Consider the following 21,197-nt stretch of genomic DNA (forward strand, 5'->3'; position numbering starts at 1 on the left):
TCCCTTGGATGTCTAAAGGCGTCTCTAACTTAGCTTGTCTGAAGCCAAGCACTTCATTTCACTCTCCCCGAGGCTTACGAAACGCCATCTGTCCGGTCGCTAAAGCCAGAAAGCAGCCTTGTCTCTCCCTCTCTCAGTCATCAACTCCTTCAGCAGCTCTGGCACTCCTGTTCCCTATAGCTCTCTTCAGGCAGCCCGCTTCTTTTCCCGTCCGCACTGCCTCCCTCCGGGTGACAGCGTCGCTCATGCTGATCATTGCACAGCCTCCTGGCCAGTCTCCCTGCTGCCCGCCTCTCTCCCGTCTCGTCCCCATCCACCCTTTATTCAGAGTAAAGAGTTGAAAGTACGAGTGTTAGTTGCTCAGTCATGTCTGACTCTTTGCGACCCCATGGACTGTAGCCCACCAGGCTCCTCTGTTCATGGGATTCTCCAGGCAAGAATACTGGAATGGGTAGCTATTCCCTTCTCCAGGGCATCTTCCTGACCCAGGGATCTAACCCGGGCCTCCTGCATTGCAGGTGGAGTCTTTACCATCTGAGCCACCGGGGAAGCCCATTCAGAGTAAAATATTTTCCTAACACATAAACTGGATCCCATCAACCCTCCTGCTTTATAACCTTTCCCTGGATCCCTGGTGCTTTCAGAATAAGACCCAAGCTTCACACCCTGGTCACAAAACCCTGTGTGGCCTGGCCCACATCACAGACCTTCTTGGTACCCCCGGCCCTGCTCCCTCACGGAGCTGCAGCCGCCTGTCGTGGCCTTTTATCTTTTTTGGTGACAATGCTGAGATCATGCTGACCTCAGGGCCTTTGCACCTGCTGTTTCCTCCGCCTGGAACAGCCCTTTCTCCAGAGCTCCACCAGGCTGGTTCCTTCTCTTTCCGTGGGCTCAGCCTAAATGTCACCTCTTCAGAGAGGCAAAGGCCTCCAAACCCTCCTTTCTGTCAAGTGCCTCCCAGCCCCGTTTGCTCCTGTCACACGGGTGTTGCTGTTGGCCATCCCGCATTCCTTTGCTGGCTTGTCATTTGATTGTCTCGCCCACAAGTGCAGGGACCTTATCTGAGGGGTTTGCTGGGCAAATTTCACGGCAGCAAATGCTGATAGGTGTGTGCTCGGTTGATCAGTCGTGTCTGACTCTTTGGGGCCCCGTGGACTGTAGCCCCTCAGACTCCTCTGTCCATGGAATTTTCCAGGCAAGAACACTGGAGTGGGTTGCCACTTGCTCCTCCAGGGGATCTTCCCGACCCAGGGATCGAACCCATGTCTTCTGCTTTGGCAGGAGGATTCTTTACCATTAGCGCCACCTGGGAAGCCCCCAGCATTTGATATTCCCCCAATAAACTTCTGTTAACTAAATGAAGGAAAGCGTTCCCTCACCACTCCCATCCCAGAAGAGGTAAATAAGTTCTAGGGATGCCCCCACTCCAAGAACTGGCATGGTGTGGGCACTGCCGGACCCTCTTCCTTCTTTCTGGTGTCCTGGTCCTCTCGAGTCCTCATGAAGAGCTGTCTAATGGATTCTTAATTTCCCCTGTTACTGTGGCAGGGGCATAGGCATCAGGATTTTCATACATTTGTTTATTCACGCCTGCATTTATCCTGAACCTCCCAGCAACGTGAAGTCAGAAGAGCTGGGCCTGGATGCGACCCCTGCCACCAACCCACTGTGTCACTTTCGTCAGGTCTCAGCTGCACCCCGGGCTCAGTTTGTTCCTGTGCCGAAGCGGAGGTGGGGGTGGTGGACCTGGTGGACACACTCCTCGCCTCCATCAGAAAGGCCTTGGGGACGCCATCCAGGCGGGGTCCAGGTGGGCTCCAGGACGCCTGACTCCAGGCTGGAGCAAAACTTGAGTCCTGGCTTCACAGCGAGGAGATGACTGTCGGTTCCCTGCTGGCCTGTGGTCTGTGTCCAGCCCCAGCTGGTGTCTGGGAATGGAGGGAAGCAGGACAGGAAGTGAAATCTGGGTCACCAGCCCACCCAGCCTCCCCACTCCACCACCCACATTCCCAGGCTTGCTCTGCCTGCCTCTGAACCGAGCCTCTTTGCAGACCACGGGGGTGGCCCAGGCCCCATGCAGTGTCTGTCCCCATCTAGGGGAGGAGCGGGGAACACAGGGCAGGAGGTCGAGCCAACTTCCCAGAATAAGCCCCGCAGCTCTTCCCAAGCGAACAGAATGCAGAGAAGCCAGCGTTCCCAAGTTCAAGGCCAAGGCAGGGCGGAGGTCCCTGCGGAGGTGGGTCTGAGGCTGGGGTATGGTGGGAACAATGATGTGCTTTTGGCAGGCCCAGAAGATTTTTCCTTTCTGGAACTTTAGGCGGATGCCTTCCCGCTCCCCCACCTCCTGCAGGGAACTTCCTCAGGCCAAGGACCAGCAAAATCTGGAAGAATCTGCCTGGAAGCTGATTTCCCTGGTTTATGTTCCAGAGGTCAGCTCTGTATCCCCACTCTGATCCCGATACAACAAAACAGGATGGATGAATTCCCCTGATGTTCTAGGCGCAGGCAAGTGTTTTCCACGGTGTGAACCTCTCTTTCCTACGGACTTGATCTCACAACCTTCGCCCTTTCAAAGACAAGTGGTTTATGAAGCTAATTCATACTAATATGTGAACAAGTGCCTGCTGACCTTCGCCTGCCCTGTGTATCTGACTATGAACTCCTGGAGCACAGGGACTGGTTTATTCCTCTTCATGGTTTCAGTGCCAGGTACAAGGCTTGGTTCAGAGTTGGTGTTGTGTGGATCATCATAAAGAAGACAGCAATAGCAAAAATAAATCATAACAGCTAACAACTACTGGATGTCTTCTAAATGCCACAGAATCAGGTAAGGGCTTTATGTATGCAACCTTATCTCATCTTCACCTTGTGTGGTAGGTACTGTACTTTTCCCCATTTTACAGAGGAGGAAACTGAGGCTCGGGGAGGTGAAATAACTTATCCGGGAATCTAAAGCAGTGGAGGTAGTGTTCAAATCACAGCAACCTGACTCCCAAATGCACGTTCTTAATGGAGTAAGCTAGGTAATTTGGACCAAGGTTAATTAGGCTCGATCTGAAGTTCTTTTATAAAACACTCAACACCTCCTCTTCCCAAATGTCTCTAATGATGAATTTTAGGCTTCCATGAGTGTGGGTTTTTTTTTTTTTTTTTCAGGAAGTCCCCAAATCCCAATCAGAGTGATTCGGGAGAGGACCAGAAGACGTCAACCAAATCCCGATCAGAGTGATTTGGGAGAGGACCGGAAGATGTCAACCAAATCCTGATCAGAGCGCTTCTGGAGAGGACCAAAAGGCGTCCATGGATGCAGTTTTCCTCCCTGCCTTCTCTCCTGCTCCCACCTGCCTGGTGAAAATATAGGGGCCCCTGGGACTCCCAGCTTCAGGGCGGGCCTGGAAAAGGCTCAGGGAAGCCAAGCCTTTGCTGGAGGGCAGGGAGGCTCACTTTGGGTTCACCTGAAGCCCCTATTTTTCAGAGGTCCCCTGTCTGCCCTCCTTGTGGCTCACTCTGCACAGGTGTTCGTCTCTCCCATCAGATGGTGCGCTCCACAAGACCAGGATCTGTAGTTCACCAGGGGCTCCCCAGGCAGGTACACAGGGCCTGGTGCTATTTGCTCCAGGAGCTGGCCCTGGAGCCCAGTGACCCCCAGTTCCAGCTCCCTCAGCAGCCTCAAAGCGGGGAGGAAGGCCGTAACCAGGTTGGCCTTCACCTAGACTTCTCGTTGAAAGGGAAGCCCGCAGAGAAGGGACACAGCCGCAGGATGCAGGTACCTGCAGAGGCTGCCACCAGCCGCTAACCACAGCCTCCACGCTCATCTCCGTCACCTGGGTCCTGGCTCCCCTCCTCCAGGAAGCCCTCCCTGGTGCGCCCCACCCACACACCCTGTTATACTGCTCGCTTGGGTTCCAGGAAGCTCGGGGCGGCCACAGCTCTGGGGAGAAGATGGGAGAGCAAGACTCAGGCTTATTCGGGGTTCAGAACTGGGCTTTCAGTTCCAGATCATGGTTTCCGTCCTCTTCTCCCCTCTTCTCACGAAGAGGCTCTCTCAGTCATCCTTGCTTTTCTGTCTTTTTCTCCCTTCTTTTCTCTTCTTGCCTCATTCCCTTCTTGCCTCATTCCCTTCTTCCTTCCATCTCCTCATTTCCTTCCTTCACTCCAGCACTGTTTCATGGAAGATTCGAGGCCACTTTTGCCTTCAGCCCACCTCCAGACTGCTGGGCGTTGAGACCGGCCCGAGGTCTGCTCACTGGGTTGCGTAGCGCAGTGCCAGACTTGGGCGCTGTGGGCCTTCCTCTGGGCTGAGTGTCGGGCGGCGTGACCTCGTGGTGACACCCAGCAACCCCACCCTCGCCACCCACCCTGCTGGGCCAGCGCTGGAAGCAAGACACCGCCACCCCCTCCACCTTCCTTGCTCCAAGTGCAGGAAGGAGTCCGGGGGCCAAGGAAAGTGCCCTGGAGTAGGCGTCTCAAGACTGCATTCCCTGAGTGCGTGGCCCCAGCGGTATCCCCAGACACAGCTTGCATCCAGCAAATGCTTGTTGAGCGACTGAATGAAAACCACAGACTGAAGTCCTGGCTGGCTGCCTCATTTCAGAGACACCCCTTCATCTCTCTGAGCCTCAGGACCCTCGGTTAAAACGAGGAGGAATTGCCCGGCCCTGTCCACCCCCTCGGGGCAGCTGAGAGGAGCAGGTGTGACGGTGCCTCCAGGCGGGCAGGTTGTGATGGTAATGGCGGGAGAAGCCTGTGCGGGGCCCCTTCTTTGGGGCTGGAAGGGGATCGAACGCTCTGGGCTGAGCGATCCTGAGGAAACCACCCAGCATGGGAGAACCTCAAGGCTCTGCGGGGGCCCCGCCTTCCTCCCCTGCAGAACCCTAGCAGGGTCTGCTCACCATGCCCCTACCATTCTTCGGCATCGAGCCTCCCTTTGCCCTGGCCCGCCCAGTGCAGGCAGGCCAGTGCCACCAGGAGGGTGCTTATGAACTTGGCTTTCAAGGGGAGCTGGTCTAAGCAGAGATTGAGCCAACAGGCAGGAGACTCCTAGTAGGTTCCGGGGTGGGCAGGCTGCCTCGTGCCTCCATCCGGGACTCAGACCCACTCAGCTCTGCCGTTTGCCAGCTGTGTGGCCTTGGACCAGCCGCTTCACCTCTCTGAGCCGCACCCGCCTCATTTCCTGCGTGGCAATGTCCTTGCCTTGGCAGCCCTGTCATGAGAGTCCACAGAAGAGGAAGGGCAAACCTGGCAGGGAGAGGTGCTGGGCGTCGGCTTGGCTCAGGGGGAGCCCATCCACACGCTGCTCCCCCACCCCCTGCCCCCCGCCCCCCCACCCCCTTGCCTCTCTTCCGGCCCAGGCTCGGCCAGATGGTGGGAGCAGGGAAATGCCTCTGAGCTGCACGCTCCTGGTCTATTTTGAGAAGCCTCCTGTTTCCTCTGCTGCCTGGGGCCATGTGGTGGCTGCAGGTCTCTCTCACGGGAGGGACTCCGAGCCGGACCGTGTCCTTCCCTGGCTCCTTGCCCCCAGCCCTTTCCTTCCATGTGGCCTGAGCCCCCACATCCTGACTCCCAGCTCAGGCACCACACCCTCGGCCAGGAGGGGCAAAGGTCAGGTGCCCAAAGGGGGCTTTGGGTGGGGGCTGGTCATTTGTTGGCAATATGGAGAAAGTGGGGAGCTGGGGTTGGCTCCCCCGTTGTCAGGGCTCAGCCCCTGCCCACCCAGGCCCCCACTTCTGCAAGCCTGGCCCCTCGTGGCCATAAGCATCCTCAGGCCCCCGGCAGCAGTCATCACTGCTGGGTTGGTGTGCTGGGTGGAGTCATCTGTAGTCCCATACACGGCTCCCTCCAGAGTGACCTCAGGGGCCCGCAGACAAACAGCCACCCAGAACGCTGGACAAGCCAGGAGGCCGGACAGTCCCCTGGCTTGCTGCCTGGCTGGTCTTAATTGCCCCAGTCACCCCTCAAGAAACCTGGGAGCCGCCCTTGCCTCCGCTCCTGCCCCTCCTCCTCCCTGCACAGAGCTCTGACCCTGGTGTGCCACATCCCTCATTTACTAGATCTGTGACCTTTCATCTTTCCGTGCCTCAATGTATTCATCTGTGAAATGGAGCTAAGGAGATCCCCCTATTCACGGGCCTGCGGGGAAGAGATATTGAGTTAATACTGGTGAAGTGCTTAGGACAGGGCTGGACACTTAGTAACTGTAGCTCCTATTCAGTTCAGTTCAGTTCAGTTGCTCAGTTGTGTCCAGGCTTCCCTGTCCATCACCAGCTCCCGGAGCTTACTCAAACTCAACGTCCATCGAGTCGGTGATGCCATCCAACCATCTCATCTTATTATCCTCAATAAATTGTAGCTCCCATTACCTGATTGGTCTGCAAAGTCTGCCCAGTCCAGCTCTTCTACATCACTTCCGTCTCCTCTACCGCTGTGCTGGTCCAACCTCTCCTGGGACGCTGCCAAACCTTCTTGCTGGCTTTGCCGCCTCTGTTCTCCATCCCGCTAGAGCCAAGGGCATCTTTCTAAATAAAAAGTCTGATTAGCGCTGTAGAGTTTTGGAATTAGATTTATTCATTCACCACCGCACCCAAAATATTTGTGGTCTGACTCTGCTACAGCAGTAACCTAAATGAAGTAGGAAGCTCATGTTCTAGTGAGTGCAAGTCCCAGCCCTACAACTGGGTGGCGTTGGGCAAGTTTTTAAATGCTTGGAACCTCAATTCTGTCCTCTGCAAAATGGGATCATAGAGAACCTACCCCATGGGTTTGCTGTGAGTGTCAGCAGACTACACAGCTCTTCTATCACAGTATGTGAAATATTTACCCTGGGATGAGGATGGTAAGGATGGTGTCATTCCATTCCTCATAACCTTCCAACATTCATGCTGGACTCAGGCTCTCTGTGATCTGGTCCCATTGACACCTTCCCCATCCCCCACCAACCCTGTCTTTAACTTGGTCCTGAGGATACTTCGTCTCCATCACTACTTCCCAAACAACTCAGCCCTTTCACAAGTCTTGCTTTTGCACGAGCCCTTCTCCTTTCTTGGAATTTCTCCCTCCCTCCCCTTCTTTTCTTAACCTCTCCCTCCTCTTTTCAGGGCTGTCCCAGTTACCTGCCACTGCTGGGTAGAGTCTTCCCAGCCTCTTGGACAGCACAAATCCCTCCTGGATCTGGGCTCTACCTGCCAGGTGTTCATGCCCCCAGTGTGTCCCTCCCCGTGGTGATCATTATGATGTGGCCAAGATCTATCTCCTCAGCCCCTGGGCAGGAACGCATCACGTTTACCTTGTGCCCTCAGAGCCTAGTAGAGGCTTGGCGTGTTGACAAGCATTAGCTTTTGGCATATGATTCGTCATTGACTTTTGATGAGTGCATTCATGGCTGCCAAGACACCTCCAATGATCAACCTCAATTTACTTAAGTGGAAGGCGGGATCAGTGTTAGAGATTCACACCCTACTGTAAGGGAAAGACCTTGACAAATGCCATCCCCACTGCCAACTCTAACAGAGAAGACCTGAGAGTCTCTACACGCTGGTCTAATGGGATATATTAGCCAGTGTAGACCACATACTCTCTGATGGTGCCCACATGCTGGAAGTATGCTCCTTTCACATGTAAGGTTGAGAGGCATGCTCCTGTCTGCATGTGGCTTCCTCCACACAGTGATCAGGGGACCCAAGCTCCCTCCATTTTGAGGCTCTACGATTATTTAGGTCCTTGTTGTCATCTGCACCCAATGGGCAGAAAGAGAAAGTGAGAATGTGAGGCGGTCCAGCTACACTTAAAAGAATTAATACAGGCTGCCTCTACTCCTGTCCTGTTGCCTAAAACCCCATCACATGGCCACTCCTGAGTGAGGAAGTGGGACCTGGGGGGCTAGTGCATGCCCCAGAAGGAGGGGAGGATGTGGATTCAAGTGAGCACTGACCATTTCTGCCAAGGCAACCACCAGTGTGATGCTAGCTCCTGTGTGTGTGCGTGGAGACCAACAGGCAGACCCCCGACCATGGAGGGAGATGGGCCCCCGGCCACCCCCACGTGCTGGCATAGACACAGTCCAGACCACGCTGGACTGGAATGACTGGAGCCGTTCATGGATCCCCGCCCTTCCTGGTCTATTGGGCTGCCCATCGGTCAGGCCGGGGGTGGGGAGAGTTCATGGAGGGTGGGAGCGTGGCTCTAGGTCCAGCACCCTTCCTGGGGGCCTCCGGGCACTCTCAGCATTCTAGGACCAAATTTTACAGCTGCAGGAGCCCAGACCCCAGGAGGCTGTCCCTCTCCTTCCTTCGTGGAATGGGCTGGGCTGGGCTGGGTCATGGGTAATGTCTCAGACTCTCAGATGGTCACAGCTGCTTAGAGGACAAATCTCTGTGCCATCCCCTGTACCAGCCAGGGAGCCGAGACCAGGCCTGCCTCCACGGCCAAGCGTGCGCAGCTGCGGCTTGAAAGGCCCTTTGGAAGCTCAGCCTCCCTTTCCCCCAACACTTCCAGCCACCGGAAGCAGAACCAGTCCCCTGGCCAACCCTGCGGGGGTGAGCAGCATGGCTGGGCCAGGACACCTGGCATCCCAGCTGGCTCCGCGACTCCCTGCCCCGCCGCCTGCTCATTCCAATGCCTGCCCCCTCTCAGTGGTCCCACGCCAAGGTCAAGGATTTCAGGAAACCTGAGAAGAGAGGATTCCTATTGACACCATAGATGGTCCAGTGGTTCTCAGCTGGGATGTTCAGAACTCAGTGGGTGCATCTTGGGTGACTCCAGTGACGGGCGGCCCACTGGCCAAGGATGCTGCAGATTCTGGGCTGGGCAGAAACTCTCCTGCCTCCCACGTTCCTGCAGGGCAGCACTTCCACACCTGAACGCACGGGGCCTGAAAACACAGACCCCTGAGCTCCGACCCAGCTTCCTGATTCACTGGGTCTGCAGTGAGTATGTGTTTCTAACAACTCCCAGGTGATGCTGACTTTGATGGTCTGGGGACCACACTTCAAAAACTGCTGTTGTGGGGGAAAATCTGTTTTTAAGTATCTGAACCTGGAATATCATTCTGTTTGACATCTAAATACAAAATATTTTTTGCCTTTTTATATTTGGTTCATTTTTTGAGATTGCAATTACATTAATCCCTTTTGTACTGTTTACCAGGCATTTTTCACCAGCTCAGAAAATAGAGACCTCCCCGGCAATGCCCCAGGAGGTGTCTGAGTGGCTGATTTAAGGCTCCGGGGTGGTCTGGATTTGTAGCTGGGTCATTTGCGGTCATCTCTCAAATGTGTGATTTTGGTGTAGTCATATCATTACTGAAATAGTTTTGAAATGTCTGTGATTTTAGTATAAAATATTTTTCTTTTGTTTCTCCTTTGTATTAGCATTAGAGCAGAGTGTGTGTGTGTGTATTTGTATTTTAGTTTAGTGAACGGGTTGTTTTTTGTTCCCAAGAATTTCATCTTGGGAGGTAAAGGGGATGTTACTAAATATTTACTATAAAAGGGGGGACACTGCGTCAGAGGTTAGACCACTGCTTTGGTCCCACTCCCACCCTGGACAGAATAAAATACACCCCAGACAGGGAGAGTGATGCGGGCACAGTGGCGCTGGGAGCCTCTGCCCCTGCTGTGATCCCCAGTTTCATACATTTTCCAGGCAGAGGAGAATGAACCCCCACTTAGAACTTGCAGGGCAGGGTGCCAGGTGTTATGGGGGAGGGTGTCCTTAGTCCCATTGTTCAATGAAGACTCGTGCTCTGGAAGGTTAGGTGACCTACCATGGCTGTTGCGGCATTGGGATTCCAACCTGAGACTCTGGTTCCACAGCGACTAAGAAGGCTATCGTGCCTCCGTATTGGAGGATGACATCTTCCTGTCGTGCATATGATTCTCTGCCCACATGGAGGGAGTGCATGCGTGATGTCAACAGAACGGATTTAGTGCCTGTCCTCAGGGAGCTTACCTTCTTTCTGGTGGAGAAGACAGCATGAATAGCTCGTTGCCATGTAGATGTTTTGAGGGTGGAGAGGGCAAAGGAGAGTGTGTCCCAGGGAACATGACCTGACCTGGGAGAGACTGTGAGGGGGTGGAGGGGGCTAGTAAAAGCTGGTAAGTGAGGGGGCAGGAAGGAGAGAGTTCCACTCCCCAGGAGACGGTGAAAGGTGAGCTGCGTTTAAGAGGAAGGAGGCCAGAGCATTTGGAGCCCAGAGAGCAAGGGAGAGAATTAAGCGGGAGAGGCAGCTGGGCCAGCCCTCGCAGGAATAGGATGGCCTGGGGTGAGGTTGGTCTTAATTCTAAAAACAGTGAGAAGCCATGTGTTCGGGTTGAATCGTGTCTCTTCCTCCCCAAGAAGGATGCTGAAGCCCTAACCCCCAGTACCTGTGAATGTGAGTTTTTACATTTATTTGTTTATCTGGCTACGTTGGGTCTTGGTTGTGGCACACGAGTTTGTTGCGGCACGTGGGCTCCGGAGCACGTGGGCTCAGCAGAGGGGGCACGGGCTTAGTTGCTCCATGGCATGTGGCATCTTAGTTTCCTGACCGGGGATCAAACCCGCGTCCCCTTCCATTGCAAAGCAGATTCTTAACCACTGGACTACCAGGGAAGTCCCCTGTGAGAGTGATTTTATTGGAAATAGGCTCTTTGCAGACCATCAAGAGGAGGTTATGAGGGTGGGCCCTCATCCTATATGACTGATGTCCTTTTAAAAAGGAGAGATTTGAACACAGAGACAGATGCAAGCAGGGGAAAGACCATGGACAGACACAGGGAGAGCCGTGTGCCAGCCACTAGAAGCCCAAGGAGAGGTGTGGGACAGATTCTCCTTCACGGCTCTTAGAGGGGACCAGCCCTGCCTCACCCAGTCCCAGCCTTATGGCCTCCAGAGTAGTGGGAAGATAGAGCTCGGCCGCATAAGCCCCTGGCTTGTGGTTCTTTGTTACAGCAGCCCCTGGCAACTGATCCAGCATGGGTGGCTTGTAGCAGAGGAATGACCGGCATGACTAGCTCTGGTGTTTTGAGATGGTCTTGCTTGGGATGGCATAGAGAATGGACCTGTGGGGAGATCTGTCAGGAGGAGACAGTCACATTACTTTCTACTGACAGCTGATGGTTGTTCAGTGTGACTGGGGCAGATGGGGGAACAAAGGTGGCAGTCGTGGGAGACGCTCAGAAGACAGAATTTACAGGGCACGTCAAGGATGAGTCTTAGGATGCTGCCTTCTGTTATGGCAGTGGCTGTCCCTGGGATGAGGGGTGATGAGGGCAAGGTTTGAGGGTAAATATCGTGGTGTGTGTCTGGATCTGAGGTGCTTTTAAAGCATCCAGTGGAGCTGCCGGTTCTGGCCCCCAGGAAAATTTGGACCAGAGATAAAGACTGGGCTCTCCTTCCAAGATGTTTCCAGAAGCCTCTGCCTCGGGGACTTAGCTAGAGCGGCTTTGATGGACCTCAGTGAGGGAGACACGTGTCCTGAACAGATGTTCTCAGCCTTGGTTTCACATTATACTTGTGTGGGGAGATTTTAAAATCCCCGTGTCCAGGCCACATCCCGGACCATTAAACTGGAATCTCTCATGTGGGATGCAAGTGTCAGGGGTTTTTGTTTTCTGTTTGTTTTTTTTAGCTTAGCACAGGGTGCCGTGTTGCAGCTTCACTGTAGGGGGGTTGGAGTGAACCCGTGTTTCTGGGAACCCCTGGTGTCGGTTTCTTTGGGGTCGCGGGAGTTCCAGACAAGATTCTTTCAGTTTCTCAGCATCTTCTGTCAGGTGGGGTGAGCGGGAGGAGCAGGGTCCAAGTGGGGTTGCCCAACTGCAAGGAATGGGAAGGGGACCTGTGACTCCACCTGCTTTTCTATGAACTTTCAACCAAACCCCTTATTTCAGCCCACCATTCCCACTTCCAGTCGTGATTGGCTCTTTTGCAACTTCATGAACTGTAGCCCGCCAGGCTCCTCTGCCCATGGGATTTCCCAGGCAAGAATACCAGAATGGGTTGCTATTTCCTTTTCCAGGGGATCTTCCTGACCCAGGGATCGAACCTGCATCTCCTGCATTGGCAGGCAGGTTCTTTACCACTGAGCCACCTGTGAAGCCCTCCAGAGATCCTGGGGGCTGACAATTACTGATCCTCCAGGGGATTCTGCAGCACCAATCAGGTTAAATGTCTGCTTTTCCCCAAGTGTTGGTTTAGGATCCAGCCGTCTGGGATCTAAGTCAGCTACAACCTGTCTGGTTGCCGGTTAGCAGCAGGCTTTTTCATGCTGTTTTCCCCTCTCCTATTCTCCCTATCCTTGTAGTTTCACGGCTTCAAAACCATCCCTTGACTATTGTTTCAGTGTGGTTTGGGGGAGATTCAAAAGTGGATGGTTGTGTTTAAGCTTCATCCAGCCAAGAAACCTGTGTGAACACCTTGAAATACAGATCACCTGTTGCCAATGGATCATCAGGAAGGCTCCTGGCTGTGTGTAATAGGAAACCCAAGGAATAATGGCTAAAACAAATGTGTTGTTTATCCCACACAAGAGGCTAACTTTAGCCGCTGAAGACTTTGGTTCAGGGGCTCGGCAGTGCTGGTGGCTGCTGTTCTTGGCCTTGTGGAGAGGATGTTTTCCCGTCTCCAGCACCTACAGGGGGTGGGGATGGGGGACACTGGCAGAGGAGAAGGGATGTGCTGGGTCAGCCATCCACTGGCATCTCTACTCGCTCACAAGATCACCAGGAGCTTTGCATGGTGGTTAAAAGCATGGCATTTGGAGTTAGGCAAACCTTGAATTAAATCCAGTTCTGCAGTTTCTTAACCGTTTTGAACCTCAAATTCCCCACATGTGCAAAAGGGGCGACAGTAGACCTCACTGAACAGGGGTTGTGATGGTGGAGTGACCGGAGTACGTGGACAGCTTAGCCAGGAACCGTCACAAGGCAGAGGCTAAACAAATACAAGTGTGGATGTGAGAGTTGGACCATAAAGGAAGCTGAGCACCGAAGAATTGGTGCTTGTGAACTGTGGTGCTGGAGAGGACTCTTGAGAGTCCCTTGGACTGCAAGGAGACCCAACCAGTCCACCCTAAAGGAGATCAGTCCTGGGTGTTTATCGGAAGGACTGATGCTGAAGCTGCAACTCCAATACTTTGGCCACCTGATGTGAAGAACTGACTCGGAAAAGACCCTGATGCTGGGAAAGATTGAGGGCAGGAGGGGAAGGGGACGACAGAGGATGAGATGGTTGGATGGCATCACCAACTCAATGGACTTGGGTTTGAGTAAGCTCTGGGAGTTGGTAATGGACAGGGAGGCCTGGCGTGCTGCAGTCCATGGGGTCACAAAGAGCCAGACACAACTGAGCGACTGAATGGAACCGTGTCCTCCTTGCTGTGGTGTACGGATGTGAGCCTGGTTCGAGCTGGCTTGCCGTAGCCATTCAGTCTTATACTTAGCTCTGTGAAGGAAGTGCAGCCGGCTCTCCATATGCTCGGATCCAGAGTCCACAGGCACAGGGCCATTTATATAAGTGACTTGAGCATCCCGGGATTTGATATCTACAGGGATGGAGGTGGGGGTGGGGCAGCCCTGGACCCAGTCTCCTGTGGAAATCAGGGGTTGACTATACTATCAGCCCATTTCACAGACGAAGAGCCTGAGACACAGAGAGTTTAAGAAAATCAAGTCTGGACCCAGACCCAGGCAAACGTGATCCTGGAGCTCGTCCTTATAACCCTTAACTAAGCTGCCTCCTCAAGAAACAGCCGCCATTATTTTTGTTATTCAAACATTAGCTGATCACCTGTTTTTGGCCAAGGCCTGTCCTGGTCACAGGGGTCACAGAGATCCATGTATAAAATACACTCCCTCCCGCCAGGGAGCTCCCAGTCTTGTGGGGGAGACAGAAACAAACATAAAGCTGAGCCATGTGGAAACCGGGAACCATTTTACCAAAAGAAAGATTGGCAAATGATACTCATTATTTGTATCTGAAAAATGAAGTCACAAACAAGGATTGTTCTTGCATCCAGGGGCAAAGACACCCAGACACCCAAGCTGTCCAGCTTTGGCTGGTGATTTGTTTCTGAGCTTCCCCATCAGTTTTTAACTGCTGTTTCTGTTCAGTCTTATGCTACCATCAGCAACAGAGATCCACATTTAAAAAAAAAAAATGGAACAGAACTATCAAAATTATTAAAATTGGGAAATGTTATAAGATTCTGGGGTGAAGCTGTAGAGAAAAGAATGGAAGTGGGAGCCTCGTCTGCGGTGACTTGCTGGTGGCAGAGTCTAGCCTTAGTTTGTCCATCTGTCCAATGGGAATCATTCGTAGATTCCTGTATTCATTCAAGAAAATAGGAGATGCTATTCACCTGCTTCCAGAGCCAAATTATACATCCAAACAGTAAGAGGACAGGCAGGAGGAATTATAGAAACGGAGGCTCAATCTCTGCCTTGGAATCATAGCTGGGGTGGGATGGAGGGGGTGGAGGTGCAGGGGCGAGCAGGAGTATGTGTGTGTGCTTAAGGAGGCAGAGCCCTGCTTCCCCACAGGCTCCCTCCCCTACCCCTTGGGTGAAAGGGCCTAGGAGGAACCCAGTCCCTTTCTCCTCAGCATCTCCTAACCCTGGTAGGTGTACGACAGTCTTCGCAGGGCCAGAATGGCTGTTCCCAGTATTAACGGCTCAGGAAGGGTGCCTTGGTGGCAGCTGATCAGGGTAAAGGAAATGGGTTTGCAATTATCATCTTTGTTTATTTTTTTAATCTGCAGGTGCAGGAGGCAGGGAAAAGGTTTGTCTCTGCTCCTTGGTCCCTGTTCCTGGGCCAAGGTAACACACACTCTCCTCTCTCCTGTGTCCTGGGGCCCCAGACCACTGGGAGCGGGGGTGCATTCCGGTGGGGTAGGAGATTGGGGCAGGCTAGGGGATGGAGCCTCTCCACACTGCTCTGGGCTTTGTTTGAACTTGGCCTTGAAGACTCATCCCTTCAGAGTCCTCCCCAGACCACCCCCCACCCTTCATCCCCCCATCCTCCACCCCGGGCCTGCTTGCGCCCAAGTGGAGTACACAGGACCCCCAGGAATGACTCATTTATAGGAAGAAGTTGCACAGATGGTTTTCAAGCAAAGTTTATGACTCTGGCTTCAGTTTATAATTAGTCCTGACATAGGAAGACCAAAAGTCATCCCTGGGGCCAGCCCATGGTTTTACCACTCACTTCCCAAGAGACTGGACTTTGGGAACTGCCAGTGACTTTAGAGACTGTAGTCAGGTGGTCACTCCCTAAGGGCCACCACCCCCTCCCCCTGCCCTTACTCGGGTGGGAGGGGCTCTCCTAGACCTAACTGGCATCTGGCAAAGGGCTGTCTGGGAATCTACCTTCCATGGGTCCGAATGCTGTGTGTGTGACATCAGGCAAACTATTCAACCTCTCTGAGCCTCAGAATCCTCCCTGGTAAAAGGGATAGTCACCTTACCTAGAGTGACTTTTGTCGTGGAGACTAAGTGAGATAATATGCAAAAAGCACCATCTAGGCTCCTGGTGGAGAAGTGACTCCATAAAAAGGGCGTGGCTGCTATGGCCTTGCTGGGGGCTGGAGGGATCGGATGGGGGCATTGTAATGGTGGCCCCTCTGGGATCGGGGAGAAGATGTGACCCCATACAGGCATCAGGAGGCATGCGTCAATGATGTATAAGCTGGGTGGGTGTACACGGATAAGACCTTATAGTTCACGTGAATTATTTCATAACAAATAGTTCAATTCAGTTCAGTCGCTCAGTCGTGTCCGACTCTTTGCGACCCCATGGACTGCAAGCATGCCAGGCTTCCCTGTCCATCACCAGCTCCCGGAGCCTGCTCAAACTCATGTCCATCAAGTCGGTGATGCCATCCAACCATCTCGTTCTCTCGTCCCCTTCTCTTCCTGCCTTCAATCTTTCCCAGCATCAGGGTCTTTTCAAATGACTCAGCTCTTTGCATCAGGTAGCCAAAGTATTGGAGTTTCAGCTTCAGCATCAGTCCTTCCAATGAATATTCAGGACTGATTTCCTTTAAGATGGACTGGTTGGATCTCCTTGCAGGCCAAGGGATTCTCCAGAGTCTTCTCCAACACCACAGTTCAAAAGCATCAATTCTTCAGCACTCAGCTTTCTTTATAGTCCAACTCTCACATCCGTATATGATCACTAGAAAAACCATAGCTTTGACTAGACGGATCTTTGTTGGCAAAGTAATGTCTCTGCTTTTGAATATGCTCTCTAGGTTGGTCATAACTTTTCTTCCAAGGAGCAAGTGAACTAACACATGTTTGTAAATGGTTAAATGTTATTAACTTTTGCAGAAAAGTAATCTAATGGATAGGAAACCTGTTTTTAAAAGGAGTGAGAAGAAAAGAGAAAACTTAAAATATAGCACAAAGTTCCGGGATTTGGCAGAGAAGGGCCTTGGAAGGAACTTCTCAGGGCCTCTTCAGCCATTGCCAGCTTCTCCCTGTTGATTTTCCACCTGCCCTTCAGGTAATCAGCATGGAGAGGCAGCCCGGAAAGTTTCCGGGAGCTCTGACCCTGACTGCTGCCCTTGGGCTGTGGGTCTGGGTTCTGCTGGGGGCACCTGTTATGCACCAGGTGCTGAGTGCCTTGCCCTGGAAGACCGTGGCCCTGGGAGCAGCAGCCTGCAGCAGGGAGCTCCTCCCTCCTGGAGGAGGAAGGTAGGGTTCCTGGGAGAGGCTGGGGTCAGGGTCACCAGAACCAGACATCCGAGACCCTGAGCAGAGGCTGCCAGCTATCTACAACCTCTGGTTCTGACTGGTGCTGAGAACCAGGGATGGGGCTGTCTGTGGGTGGGCGGGGGAAAGAGGCTGAGGGCTCCCAGGAGTGAGTCGGGTGCAGGCGGAAAAGTGTCCCAGGCTGGGAGCCCAGAGACCCCAGAGCAGAAGGGCAGTCAGGGGAGAGGCCCAGATCAGGCCATCCTAGGCCAGTCTCTTCTTCTTGGTGTCTGCCCACCCCCTTGCCTCCCTTGGGTGCCGTGTGCTCGGTCATGTCTCTTTGTGACCCCATGGATGGTAGCCCGCCAGGCTCCTCTGTCCACGGGATTTCCCAGGTAAGAATACTGGAGTGGGTTGCCATTTCCTCCTCCAGAGGATTGCCTGACCCAGGAATCAAATGCATGTCTCCTGAGTCTCTTGCATTGTAAGCGGATTCTTTACTTGCTGAACCATTGGGGGACCCGCAAACTACATCCAGACCCCAGGTGGGAGAAGCAGTTTCACCATCTTGTTCTGAAATTTGAGCTCTGGCTGATTCCTATCCCCCTCCCCCTCACCCCTTCACCCCCCACTACCCGGGGCTTTCTGGGCCAAGCTGAAGTCCAGCCCCCGCCCCATAAATGCGGGCCTTGTCCACAGCCCTCGTTTCCCATTCATTCTCTGCCCTGTGATGCAGGCACGATGTCCCTCTTTTCTACGTTAGGATAATGAGGCTCTGGAAATTGAGAGGGCTTGCCCAATGTCACAGAGCAGGAAAACGACCCCAGGGTCTTCCTCTCCCTTCACCCACCCTTCCCCAGAGATGTATAATCTCACTGCTCAAAGTGTGGTCCGACTCAAGGGCACCGGTGTGGGAGCTGGTTAGAAATGCAGAATTTCAGGCCCCTCCCTGGACTCCCAACCAGAATCCACATTTTAGCAAGAACTCTAGTAATTTGCAAGCACTTTAGAGCTGGAGAAGCACTGCCTTAAAGAAGTTCTTTCCCTTAAGATAATGCAACCTCCCGACCCAGAGAGGATACCACAGGGTCGACCCCCAAAGGAGGGTGTTCGGAAGGTCTATTTTATGGGGCCACACTGGGGTGATGAGGGTGGCCTTGTCTTCAAAGACCCTTCCCTCCTGGGGCCTCACGCCCACCACGTCTCCCTCATGCCAGCCTGCCCTGTGCTGTTCAGTCCTCTGCAAGCGCACCCCCACCCTTCATTGTACACAGCAGCTGGAGAGGGGGTGGGGGGAAGCCGTTTCAATGGCAGCCTCCCCAAGACTTCCAATCTTTCCCTGCCCCCAGCTGGCGAAGCTGATTGCCCCATTCAGCACCCCCTCCCAGCACTGGCTGACAGGCTTTCAAAGGCCCTTGCTGCCTAATTGCGGCTGATCAGGGTTTGCACGTGCTGCTCCTGTGAATAAGTGATTCTGTAATTACTGCTGGCACCCAGCCTGCCTTGGGCGGGGGAAGGGCGCGTTCTGAGGACAAAGGGTTTTGCAGTGGGGAGGAGGGCCCAGAGGGCAGCACTGGGCTTTGGTGGGGTCTTGGGCTTCTGGGCTTGGAGGCAGACTGTCTGTGATGAGCCAGGCTGGTGGAGGGAGCCACAGCTCAGAAGAGGGCCTGGTAACGCAAAAGAGTTTTCGTGCATTGGGTGTGTTTCCAGCCAGGGTCTGTGCTCTGTGCTTTGTATACCAGACTTCATGAGTGATCAGCTCACCCCAGTTTCCCTGGGACATTCTCAGCGCCGCACGGCTTCCAGGATCATAGTTCCCCAACCAGGGATTGAACCCCGGCCCAGCAGTGAAAGCACCAAGTTCCAACCACTGGACTGCCAGGGAATTCCTGACGTTCCCATTTTTATTGCATTTCCAGAACCCGTCCTCCACCCCCTATCAGTTCCAAGCAAACCTGGACAGATGCTCACACTACACGTAATTCTCTCAACAACTTGAAGAGACCGCAGAGCCACTAACCCCATTTTACAGATGGAGAAACCAAAGCTCAGAGGGGTTGAGGATTTTCCAGGGCAAAACAGCTGCTAAGTGCCAGAAGCTGGACTTGGACTCAAGCCTATCTGCTTCCAAAGATCCACAGGGCGTGGAATCCTCCCTAATGCCAAAGAGCAGGGAGGGCAGGTCCTCACACTCAAGTTCGTGGAGTGCTCCCCTCCGCCCTCCCCTGCCCTGCCCCATCTTTTCTTTGAACCCTGGCTGAGGCCTGGGGTCCCCGCCCACCAGCTGCCCATAGAGTTTCCACCTTTCTCTGTACAGACCATCTCTCCCGGGCCCTACGACTGGGCCAGACTCAGCGGGGGTGGACAGTGCAGAGCCAGGACCTGACTGGACCTTGGGGACAACGCGCTCAGGGAAGGGGCAATGCCCTGGCCTCGGAGCCTGGGTGATCTCAGCCTGGACCTGCCACCAAAGTGCCACAGCGGAGGCCCAGCCTCCCTTGTGGGGAGGAAAGGTTGGCTTGAAGGCCGGCAGGCAGAAGCCCCTTCCAGCACTGCCTGCCAGCTGGATGTAGCTCATCCAAGCGGCTGAGAGTCCGTGTGCCTGGCTTTGCCGCCTCAGCTGACTCTGTCACCTTGGGCAAGTTACCTAACTTCTGCTAGAAGGTGCTCCCTAAAGGGGGATAACAATGATGCCCCCCGCTTGAAGGTCTTAAAGAGACAGTACATGGAAAGCTCTCAGTATGATGCCTGGTGGAAATAACAGCTAGTTGTTGCTATTATTGTTGTTATTATTTTTAGTGCTCTCCTCCTCCCTGGGGCTGGGGACTCAAGCTAACACCGCTCCACCCCCATCCCCAGGCTGCATCAGGGTCCTGGCAGGCCTGGCTGGATATTTGAGCCAATGAGAGCCGAGGGGAGAGACCGACACTACCCCGGGGACTAAAATAGCGACAAAGCCGACTCCAAAGCCAGGCTTTCCAGGACAGTTTTGCCCATACAAGGCCAGAGTCGGTGCCACCTGGTAGCCCCTGGGGGCAGGAGCTTCGGGGCAGACTGCCTCGGGCCTGCTCTGGGATTTTGCAGATCCGCTCTGGGGCTGCCCCCGAGTGTCACATGCTCCTTCTCCCTCAGATTGATGGCTCTCTGGGGGCTGAGTTTTATTGGAAATCAGTTTAAGAGAAGCAGCCCCCGGCTCCAGGCCCCCTTCCTGGCCAGACACACCAGAGCCTGGACAAGGAGGCCCCAAGGCCCGAGACTTCCCAGATGTCCCTCTTGGATGTGGAATTTAGAGTTGTTTCTTCAGGGGAGTGTCTGAGCAAAAGCCGGGGCTTCAAGATCCCCCTTAGCAATAGTCTTCCAGGTGGCTAGGCAGTCATCGGCCCCCTAGCTCCTCTTAACCAACTCCTGGTTTTTTCACAGAGACCAGGCCTTGGATTTAGCCCAAGACAAGGCACTTAAGTGTAGTGGGAAAGATAGCACTTGAAACTTGCCTCAGCCATCAGAAGCTGAGTGACCTTGGGCTAGGCACTCAACTTCTCTGAGCCTCAGGCTAGCCTTCTGGTAAATGGGGATAATAATGCGTGCCTTGACAATTTGTGGTCAGGATCACAGGATACAATGGTGGGATGGAATGAACAAGTCCAGGGCTGGCACACAGTAGGCCTTCTGTGCACGCTCATCGTTATTCCTTTGGTTACAAGAACGTGCAGGCGGGAGTTTGGATGGTATAGTGATATCTGTCCCAACTCCTGGAGATAGCACGGTAGGGTTCACCTCTCCCTCGAGGGGCATCAGATGCTTGCATGTAGAAAGGAAGTTCTTGCCCAGACAGCATCCACCCAGCACTGTGTACAAAAGACTGTGGTCCAGCCTGGAGAGGGAGATGGCGGCGGATTCTCCAGGCCAATTGCCAGGCTTCTGTCTCATTGTCCCATCCAGCTGGACCTGCCAATACTTCAGTGTCCAGAGGACATCTGCCAAAGGTTTCTCAGCCCAGGATGAGTCATCCTCTGCGGCTGCCACTTACTCCAGGCCATACACAGATGCTCAGTGATTGCTCTTGGAGGTGCTGCTGGGGACCCTGACCGCTGTGGGAATGAGAGCCCTCCTCCCTGCAGAAAGCTGAGGTGGTACAGTCACCATGAACCGCATGGCCCAGGGTCAGGGCCTGGACCACAGCGCCTGATCACGCTCTGGTCAGCTGGCAGCTTACCTCTCAGAGAGCTCCTTCAGCCCTCCTTCAGAGCGGTGCTGAGGGTCCAGATCAGCACTGTGGGGACCATTCTTACTCTGTCATTGGGGTGATCAGGGCTCCTCTGAGCCTTGTTTTTCTTATCTGTAAAAGTGGAGTTTGTCCATTGAGTACAAGAGTTTAGAAGGTGGGCTTGGGATCAGCCACAGGAGTTTTTTGTTTTGTTTTTATTGGAATATAATTGCTTCACAATGTTGTGTGAGTTTCTGCCGTACAGTGAAATGAATCAGCCATAGGCGTACGTATGTCCCCTCCCTCTCGGGGTTCCCTCCCACCCCACCC

The 21,197-nt window shown here is 53.7% G+C and overlaps 2 long non-coding RNA genes across 2 annotated transcripts; one reads left to right on the plus strand and one right to left on the minus strand.

The window, feature by feature from the left end:
* Positions 1-1,388: 1,388 nt before the first annotated feature.
* LOC129628388 (uncharacterized) lies at positions 1,389-8,865 on the minus strand. Its single transcript, XR_008702806.1, has 3 exons — positions 8,663-8,865; positions 6,360-6,515; positions 1,389-1,928 (listed from the first exon to the last, which is right to left on the minus strand). It is a non-coding gene; the product is annotated as an uncharacterized LOC129628388 (long non-coding RNA).
* Positions 8,866-10,115: 1,250 nt separating this feature from the next.
* LOC129627600 (uncharacterized) lies at positions 10,116-20,997 on the plus strand. The gene is made up of 2 exons (XR_008702637.1): positions 10,116-10,369; positions 18,583-20,997. It is a non-coding gene; the product is annotated as an uncharacterized LOC129627600 (long non-coding RNA).
* Positions 20,998-21,197: the final 200 nt, after the last annotated feature.

This window comes from Bubalus kerabau, chromosome 15 (assembly GCF_029407905.1).
Source record: "Bubalus kerabau isolate K-KA32 ecotype Philippines breed swamp buffalo chromosome 15, PCC_UOA_SB_1v2, whole genome shotgun sequence".
Taxonomy (NCBI): Eukaryota; Metazoa; Chordata; class Mammalia; order Artiodactyla; family Bovidae; genus Bubalus; species Bubalus kerabau.